This window comes from Mus caroli, chromosome 1, assembly GCF_900094665.2.
Source record: "Mus caroli chromosome 1, CAROLI_EIJ_v1.1, whole genome shotgun sequence".
In the NCBI taxonomy this organism is placed as follows: Eukaryota; Metazoa; Chordata; class Mammalia; order Rodentia; family Muridae; genus Mus; species Mus caroli.
The window spans coordinates 89,664,159-89,674,038 of record NC_034570.1 but is presented as its reverse complement, the minus strand read 5'-3'; the positions used below and the strand labels follow the sequence as shown (position 1 = coordinate 89,674,038).

The window sequence follows — 9,880 nt, the reverse complement described above, 5'->3', positions numbered from 1 at the left end:
TGCAGGAATAGAAACCCTGACTAAGACATATAACTAAATAATGTTAAAATAATATTCAGGTTATCTTCGAGTGTACATGTAATATGTACTACTGCATTAAGAGCACATTAAATCTACATTGCTCCCTTTTTTCTATCTTGAAGAAAAACAAATATTTTGATAACATGTATAAGTTGAGTGGTAGGGTGAAGACTTAAATTAGCTTTTTGCTACGGCAGAACATAAGTTCTGGTTCACAAATTAACTCAGGAAAATCCTAAAGAAATAAACAGTGTAGATAAACATCAGCAACTACTTTCCTTAAAACCAATTTGCCTGTCTTTCAAATAGCCTATTTATGGCTATCTGTAATGAATAAAGCACCAGTTAACATGGGAAAGACTTGTCCTTGTGGTATGGTGGAGCATCCTTTGGATATATGCCCAGGAATGGTACAGTTGTGTCTTGAGGTAGATAAACTAGGCTAAAAATAAAAGAGCAAATGTGAGAGTGGCCAACCAATGAGTCATCCAGCTACATACCCACCTTATGAGAGGGAGGCTACCCCTGACACTGCCTAGATGCCAAGAGACCTAGGATAGAAAATGATTCCTGATATATTCCTGTATACTCATAGATTGGTACGTAGGTCAAGAGTTAATCAGAGAAGCTTCACCCAGTAACTGATAGAACCACAGGGGACATTCAGGGGACCACAGGCAAACATTTGGCAGAGCTTATGGAATCCTTCAAAGAATGGAAAGAAGGATTGTAGGAGTCAGAGGAGTCAAGGACACCATAAGAAAACTTAGAGATGCAACAAACCTGGGTCCATTGGAACTCACAGAGACTTAAGAAGTGTACATGGGACTGACCTAGGCCCTCTGTATATATTTTACAGTTGTGTGGCTTGATCTTCTTGTGGGAGTCCTAACAGTTAGACCAGGGAATGCCTCTGATTTTTTTGGGCTGCTTTTGGAACTGTTTCCTCCTACTGGACTGCCTCTTCCACCCTCAATAAGAGGTACCTAGTAACACTGAAACCTGATATCCATATCCATGGGAGGCCTGCCCTTTCCTGAAGAGCATGGAAGAATTTGGAAGTGGGTAAGAAGAGAGGAGATGTGGGAAAGGACTAAGAGAAGAAAGAGGATGTGAAACTGTGTTCAGGATATAAAAAAAAAAACAAAAACAAGATAAATATGTAATATTTTATATTTTAATATTAAATATTTATATTAATTTTATTTAATAATAGTATTTAGTATGAAATAAAGTATTATATATTATATATATAATTATATATATATATAATTTCAGTTAAAAGTAACACCAAAAACCTATCTTAATATTAGATAATATAGTTTAAAACACCAATGATATTCTTTTAAAAATATGCCAATGTAGACTTTTAATTTTATTTTTTTAGACATTTTCTTTGTTTCAAATGTTATCCCCTTTTCTAGTTTCCCCTCTGAAAAATCCCTATCTCCTCCCCTCTCTCCTGCTCAACAACCAACACACTCCTGCTTCCTGGCAATGGCATTCCTCTATACTGGGCATAGAACATTCACAGGACCAAGGGCCTCTCCTCCCATTGATGACCGACTAGGCCATCCTCTGCTACATATGCATCAAGAGCCATGAGTCCAACCATGTATTTTCTCTGGTTGGTGAGTTAGTCACAGGGAGCTCTGGGGGTACTGGTTAGTTCATATTGTGGTTCTACCTATGGGGCTGCAAACTCTTCAGCTCCTTGGGTACTTTCTCAAACTCCTTCATTGGGGACCCTGTGCTCTGTTCAATGAATAGCTGTGAACATCCACTTCTGTATTTGTCAGGCACTGGCAGAGCCTTTCAGGAGACAGCTATCTCATGCGCCTGTCAGCAAGCTCTTGTTGGCATCCACAATAGTGTCTGGGATTGGTGGTTGTATATGGGATGGATCCCCAGGTGGGACAGTCTCTGGATGGTCATTCCTTTAGTCTCTGCCCCTGAACTTTGTCTCTGTAAATCCTTCCATGGGTATTTTGTCCCCCACCCCCACCCCAAGAATGAATGAAGTATCCACACTTTGGTCTTCCTTCTTCTTGAGTTTCATGTGTTTTGAGAATAGTATCTAGGGTATTCTGAACTTCTGGGCTAATATCCACTTATAAGTGTGTGCATATCATTTGTGTTCTTTTGTGATTGGGTTACCTCACTCAGGATGGTTTCCTCCGATAAATCCATTAGTCTAAAAGTTTCATAAATTTATTGTTTTTAATAGCTGCATAGTACTCCATTGTGTCAATGTACCACATTTTCTGTATCCATTCTTCTGTTGAGGGACATCTGGATTCTTTCCTGCTTCTGGCTATTATAANTAAGGCTGCTATGAACATAGTGGAGCATGTGCCCTTATTACCAGTTGGAACATCTTCTGGGTATATGCCCAGGAGTGATATTGCTGGACCCTCCAGTAATACTAAGTCCAATTTTCTAAGGAACCACCAAAGTGATTTCCAGAGTGGTTGTACCAGCTTGCAATCCCACCAGCAAAGGAGTATTCCTCTTTCTCCACATCCTCACTAGCATCTTCTGTCTTTTTTTTTTTTCTTTTTTGGTGCTTCTGGTCCATGGTGTATTCCTCAGTTGAGAATTCTTTGTTTAGCTCACTACCCCATTTTTAAATGGGTTATTTGGTTTTCTGGAGTCTAACTTCTTGAGTTCTTTGTATATATTGGATATCAGCAATCTATTGGATTTAGAATGAGTAAAACCCTTTTCCCAATTTGTTGGTTGCCTTTTTGTCTTATTGACAGTGTCCTTTGCCTTACAGAAGCTTTGAAATTTTATGAGGTCCCACTTGTCAATTCTTGATCTTATAGCACAAGCCAATGGTTCAGGAATTTTTCTCCTGTGCCCATCTGTACAAGGATCTTCCCCCACTTTCTCCTCTTTAAGTTTCAGTGTCTCTGGTTTTATGTAGAGGTCCTTGATCTACTTAGACTTCAGCTTTGTACAAGGAAATAAGAATGGATCAATTCACATTATTCTACATGCTAAACACCAGTTTAGCCAACACCATTTGTTGAAAAATGCTCTGGGCTGGAGAGAAAGCTCAGCAGTTAAGAACACTGATTGCTTTCCCTGAGGCCCTGAGTTCAAATCCCAGCAACTACTTGGTAGATCAAAACCATCTATAATGGGATCTGATGCTGGTGTGTCTGAAGACAGCTACAGTGTGCTCATATAAATAAAAATATATATAATCTTTTTTAAAAAGAAATAGAAAAAAAAGAAAAATGCTATCTTTTTTCACTGGATGGTTTTAGCTCCTTTGTCAAAGATCAAGTGACCATAGGTGTGTGGGTTCATTTGTAGGTCTTCTGTTCTATTCCATTGATCTACCTGTCTGTCATTGTACCAGTACCATGCAGTTTTTATCACAATTGCTCTGTAGTACAGCTTGAGGTCACACATGGTGCTTCCACCAGAGGTTCTTGTATTGCTGAGAATAGTTTTTGTTATTAAAGATGACTTTGCAAATTGCCCTTTCTGACTCTGTGAAGTGTTGAGTTGGAATTTTGATGGGGATTGCTTTAAATCTGTAAATTGCTTTTGGCAAGATAACCATTTTTACTTTATTAATCCTGGCAATCCATGGGCATGGGAGATCTTTCTATCTTCTGATATCTTCTTTGATTTCTTTCTTCAGGAACATGATGTTCTTATCATACAGATCTTTCACTTCCTTAGTTAGAGTCACACCAAGGTATTTCATATTATTTGTGAAGGGTGTTGTTTCCTGAATTTCTTTCTCAGCCTGTTTATCTTTTGTGTAGAGAAAGGCCACTAATTTGAGTTAATTTATATCCAGTTACTTCACTGATGTTATCAGGTTTACGAGTTCTCTGGTGGAATTTTTGAGGTCACTAGCATTGCATCTGCAAATTGTGATCTTTTGACTTCTTCCTTTCCAAATTGTATCCCCTTGATCTCATATATATATATATATGTATATATATTATACACACACACACATATATATTTGCTCTGGCTGGTACTTCAAGTACTATATTGAGTAGGTAGGGAGAAAGTGGGCAGCCTTGTCTATTCCCTGATTGCTTTGAGTTTCTCTCCATTTAGTTTGATGTTGGCTACTGGTTTGTTGTAGATTGCTTTTATTATGTTTAGGTATGGGCCTTGAATTTCTGATCTTTCCAAGAGTTTTATTATGAATGGGTGTTGGATTTTGTCAAATGCTTTCTCAGCATCTAACGAGATGATCATGTGTATTTTGTCTTTGAGTTTCTTTATTTAGTGGATTACATTGGTGGATTTCTGTATACTGAACCATCCCTGCATCCCTGGGATGAAGCCTAATTCATCATCATTATGATGGATGATCATTTTGATGTGTTCTTGGATTCGGTTTGCTCGAATTTTATTAAGTATTTTTGCATTGATACTCATAAGGGAAATTGGTCTGAAGTTCTCTTTCTTTGTTGGATCTTTGTGTGGTTTAGGTATTAGAGTAATTGTGGCTTCATAGAATGAATTGGGTAGAGTACTTTCTGTTTCTATTTTGTAGAATAATTTGAGGAATATTGTTATTAGGTCTTCTTTGAAGGTCTGATAGAACTCTACACTAAACCCATCTGGTCCTATGCTTTCTTTGGTTGGGAGACTATTAATGACTGTTTCTATTTCTTTAGGGGATATGGGACTGTTTCAATCGTTATTCTGATCCTGATTTAACTTTGGTACCTGGTATCTGTCTAAGAAATTTTCTATTTCATCCAGATTTTCCAGTTTTGTTCAGTGTAGGCTTGCATAATAGGATCTGATCAGGAAAGCCAGAAGATCCTGAAAACCCCATCTCTTTCTTTTCCCACCTCTGCCCTTCTCCATGTGTCACCACTTATGAAGGTGAACATCAAAGCCCCCAGTGTCTCTGTGTTTACCTATGTGCTAAATGGAGATCATAGGATAGATGCTATGTGGTAAATAAACTTTTCAGCCACAAGCTGTTGTTCTTGCATTGGGTGAGGCCTTTTGTAAAGTTTCTACTGGTTTCTTGAGTGATGTTTGTAACTTTAATTTTTTAAACCTATTTTTAATTATGATTCTTAAATGCTTTAGCCTCTCTTTTACCCCATCACCTACCAGAGGTAGAGGAAAAGAAGGAATACCACGAAAGTGGACCTGCTTAGAAAGGTTCTTTGGAGCAACTCCCATCTGTGTGGTCTGGAAATCAGCAGTTCAGTTCACAGGTCAGCAGAAGCAACTCAATCCCTTGCAAACACTTCACAGATATACCAGCAGTCCATTTCAGTAGAAACAGGATAGCAATAGGGGTGTCATGACCTAGCAGAGACAGCCAGGCATCAGCCTCAGCTCAAGTCAGCAGAAGGGACCTGTAGGAATGCCAGGAGAAGTTTTTATCTGTGCTTTCATGGTAGTAAAGATCAGTGAAGAAGTGAGACTCACTGTCCAGTCAGTCTGATTTATCGCACGTGTCTGCCATGTGTCTTGCCTTAGCACATGCATCTATCTGTCTTAGCTGACATCACTCTGCTAGTCAATCTAAGTCAGAGGAAGTAGCAAGAAACTTCTCCAGAAGTTTTTTGGAGCATTTCTCTCTATGGAGTCCCAACAAGTGCAGCTCAACTACACAATGTAAGGTGGACCAGTACATGCGTGTCAGTAGCAAAGAGTCCTTCATCCCATGTCCTTCCATGTGCTTGCTTTAGCAGAACAGCCTCTCTCCTATGTCTGCTTCAGTTAAACAGTCTTTAATGTGCTTACCCCAGCAAAACACCATCTATCAGAGTTTCCAAAGAATCCTTAAGTTTTTCTTTCTTTTTTTTTTTTTCCTTCATTCTGCAGATCTCTGGTAGTAATGAAATACAAGGAATCAGGTGAGGGAGCCTTCTTGTGTCCTGGGTCCCTTGGAGACCAGTCTTCACAGGTCAGCGAGCTGACTATGGAAGCAACACATCTTCTGGGACAGGCCCTGTTTTGGGCCTTCATCTTCGGTCAGGAAGCAGGTCTGAACGCCAGACCTCTGTGCGCCTTCCCTGCAAGAGGAGACCTTGCCTGTAGAGAGTACTCTGACCACTGAGACTCAGGAGAGAGCTGGACTCCCAGGATTGCTGACAGAGGCTAACAGAATCACAGGAGGAACAGGCTCCAACCAGAGACAACTATAACAACTAACACCAGAGATTACCAGATGGCGAAAGGCAAACGTAAAAATCTTACTAACAGAAACCAAGACTACTCACCATCATCTGAACCCAGCACTCCCACCTCAGCCAGTACTGGATACCCCAACACACCAGAAAAGCAAGACTCAGATTTAAAATCATACCTCATGATGCTGATAGTGGACTTTAAGAAAGACATTAATAACTCATTTAAAGAAATACAGGAGAATACTGCTAAACAGGTAGAAGTCCTTAAAGAATTACAGGAAAGCACAACAAAACAGGTGATGGAATTGAACAAAACCGCCCAAGACCTAAAAAGGGAAGTAGANACAATAAAGAAAACCCAAAGTGAGACAACTCTGGAGATAGAAACCCTAGGAAAGAAATCAGGAACCATATATGCTCCTATGACCTTAGGGACAGCTCTGGAATCTGCTGCAGGCCACAAGGGGAAAGGGTTAAAACAAGTTTTATACCTGTTTTATTCCAGCTATTTGTAAAGTAAAATTTCAAAGTAAAAAGTAAATGTAAAATTTCTTTTGTCATTCCAAAAATGGTTTTCCTAATTTTTTCTTCTTTGGTCTAATGGTCAAAAAGTATATATTATATTTTGGCTGATAACAGCATGCAAACTTGATAAATGAATTCTTTATTGAGCAAGTACTATGGATAGTAGATTTAATCCAGGACAAAGCCACTTTTCCTCTCAGATCTAGAACCCTATCTGGTACAGATCCATGCAGGTCTTGAACATGGTGCCACAGTGTATGTGAGTTCATATGAGTGTCAGGCCTAGTGTATTTAGAAGGCCTTTATTTGCATGTTCGTTGCTCCAGTGCCGGATACGAAGATCCTTTGCCTTTCCGTGGAGCTCCACACCGACAGCGTTCTCTCAGCGTCCTTCTGCCATTCTTCAGGTCCCAGTTCTGGCGCCAAACTGTTGCGGCCAACCAGCAGCTTGCAACAAACGGTTCAACTGAGATGGCAGCTCGGGCTGAAAGAGAGGAACTAAACGGAGGGAAGAAAGAACGGAGCCAAGTCAAGGGCAACTCTGATCAAAGCTCAATTTTACTATATCAGGACGCAGTTATAAAGGAGAAAAAGGGGGGGGGGCGATTCCCGCCAAATAGTCCCGTGGACCAGTAGCAGGGGGACCACGTGTATGCCTCCGAACAGCTAAGCGGCAAGTTCCAGCAGTGGGTGTGGCAGAACGATTGAGCAGGCAAGCTCCATCCAGGTGTAAACAGTGGAACCCTAAGGCTGGGGGAGGAGAGGCTACAGAGTTTAGTGAATCATGATAAGTATGGACTAACTGATTGTTTTACATGCAGATGTCCAGTTTGGCCAGCATCATTTGTTGAAGATGCTATCCTTTTTCTTCCAGTGTGCATTGTTGTTGTTGTTAATCAACATTCAGGTGACCATAGGTGTATGGCTATATGTCTGGGTCTTCATTGCAATTCACTCAATCAATGTGACTTTTTTGTGCCAACATGATGTTATTTTTATTACTATAGTTCTGTAGTACTACTTGATATAGGTGATGATGATACCTCCATCAGTTCTTTTACTGTTCTTTTTTCAGTTTGTTTTGACTATCTTGGGTCTTTGGTGTTTCCATATGAAGTTTAAGATCTGAAAAAATTGTTTGGAAATTAATTTGGGTCGAATTAAATCTGTAGATTGTTTTTGCTAGAATGCCATTTTTTTACTCTATTAATTCTATTTAATTCTAATTTAATCCATGAGCATGAAAGATCTTTCTATTTTCTGATACGCTCAATTCTTTTACTCGGTGTCTTAAATTTTTTATTATAAAGGTCTTTCACTTATTTGGTTAGAATTCCACCAGGATATTTAACAATTTTAGTAATCATGAATAGTATCATTTCCCTGATTTTTTTCTCAGTTATTTGTACATTGTCAGTTGTACATTGGAGGACTACTAATTTTATGAATTAAGTTTGTATCCAGGTACTTTGCTGAAAGTGTTTATTAGCTATAGAAGTTCCCTGGTATAATTGTTAGGATCACTTATATATACTATCAAATCACCTGTCAGTAAAGGTACATCTTCCTTTCCAATCTGTACTCCCTTAATTTCTTTCAGTTGTCTTCTTGCTCTAACTAAGACTTTAAGGTCTATATTGAGGAGGCACAGAGGGAGTAGACAACCTTGTAATGTTCCTGGATTTAGTTGAATAGCTTTGAGTTTACTCCATTTATGTTGATGTTGGCTATGGGAGAATTTCATGAGGTGGAATCCATACCCAACAATGTTGGGTGGCCAACAATCTGAGACTACAAAGGCCAGGGAAACAGAGTAAAACCTAATCCTACCGTTCTGATAAAGGAACCTAGGCATGAAATGACTCCTACTAACATCCTGCTATACTCAAAGATAATTTCTTTGATCAACCAACATCAGAGAAGCCTACAGGACACTGGCAATAGGACAAAACAGCAACCAACAGATTGGGAAAAGATCTTTACCAATTCTCCAGCCAATACAGGGCTAATATTCAATATATGCAAAGAACTGAAGAAAGGTGTAGACTCTAGAGAATCAAATAACCCTATTAAAATGGGGTACAGAACTAAACAAAGAATTCTCAACTGAGGAGTACCTAATGGCCGAGAAGCACTTAAAGAAATATTCAACATCCTTAGTCATCAGGGAAATGCAAATCAAAACAACCCTGAGATTCCACCTCACACCAGTCAGAATGGCTAAGATCAAAAACTCATGTGACAGCAGATGGTGGCGAGGATGTGGAGAAAGAGGAACACTCCCCCAGTGTTGGTGGGACTTCAAGATGATACAACCACTCTGGACATCAGTCTGGTGGTTCCTCAGAAAATTGGACATAGTATTACCTGAGGACCCAGCTATACCCAAAAGATGCTCCAATATATAGCAAGGTCACATCCTGGACAAAAGATGCTCTAACATATAGCAAGGTCACATCCTGGACTATGTTCATAGCAGTCTTATTTACAAGATCCAGAAGCTGGAAAGAACCTAGGTGTTCTTCAACAGAGGAATGGATACAATGTGGTACATTTATACAATGGAGTACTACTGAGCTATTAAAAATAATGACTTCATGAAATTCTTAGGCAGATAGATGGAATTAGAAAATATCTTGAGTGAGGTAACCCAGTCACAAAAAGAACACACATGGTATGCACTAACTGATAAGTGGCTATTAGCTCAAAAGCTGGGAGTATACATCAGGCATTTTTAATAAAATTCAGGTGAACAAAAATTAAGAAATATTTGTTGACATTAGACTTCACATCTTCTAAAATAAAAAAGCAGCAAAAATTGTGCAGTGAATAGTTCTGGTTAATATCTTTATATCAAATCATCAAAAAATATAATTTTCACTCTAAAAACCTAAAATATTATAGTTTAGAAATTTAATTTAACTTTAATTTAAATTTCATGATATGATCTATAATGGAATATCTAATAAAATTTGTGCATATTTTTGAGAAACAATTAATACTAAAACATCCCTAATCCAGAAGCTATATCCTGTTGATAATCATTTGTGAATGAAAAATTATTTTCACCATTGGAGGTTGGCTGAAGAAACAAACTACTCTTTTTTTTTTGATTTTTAATATTTTTATTACATATTTTCCTCAATTACATTTCCAATGCTATCCCAAAAGTCCCCCATAGCGCCCCCCACTTC

The 9,880-nt window shown here is 38.7% G+C and overlaps 1 protein-coding gene across 1 annotated transcript in view; it reads left to right on the top strand.

The window, feature by feature from the left end:
- Positions 1 to 5,152, top strand: part of LOC110294998 (solute carrier organic anion transporter family member 6A1-like) — an 87,319-nt gene extending 82,167 nt beyond the window's left edge. Inside the window, exon 14 of the mRNA XM_021163445.2 lies at positions 5,107 to 5,152. The gene's annotated coding sequence lies outside the window, so the exon portion shown is untranslated. The remainder of the gene's footprint in view (positions 1 to 5,106) is intronic.
- Positions 5,153 to 9,880: the final 4,728 nt, after the last annotated feature.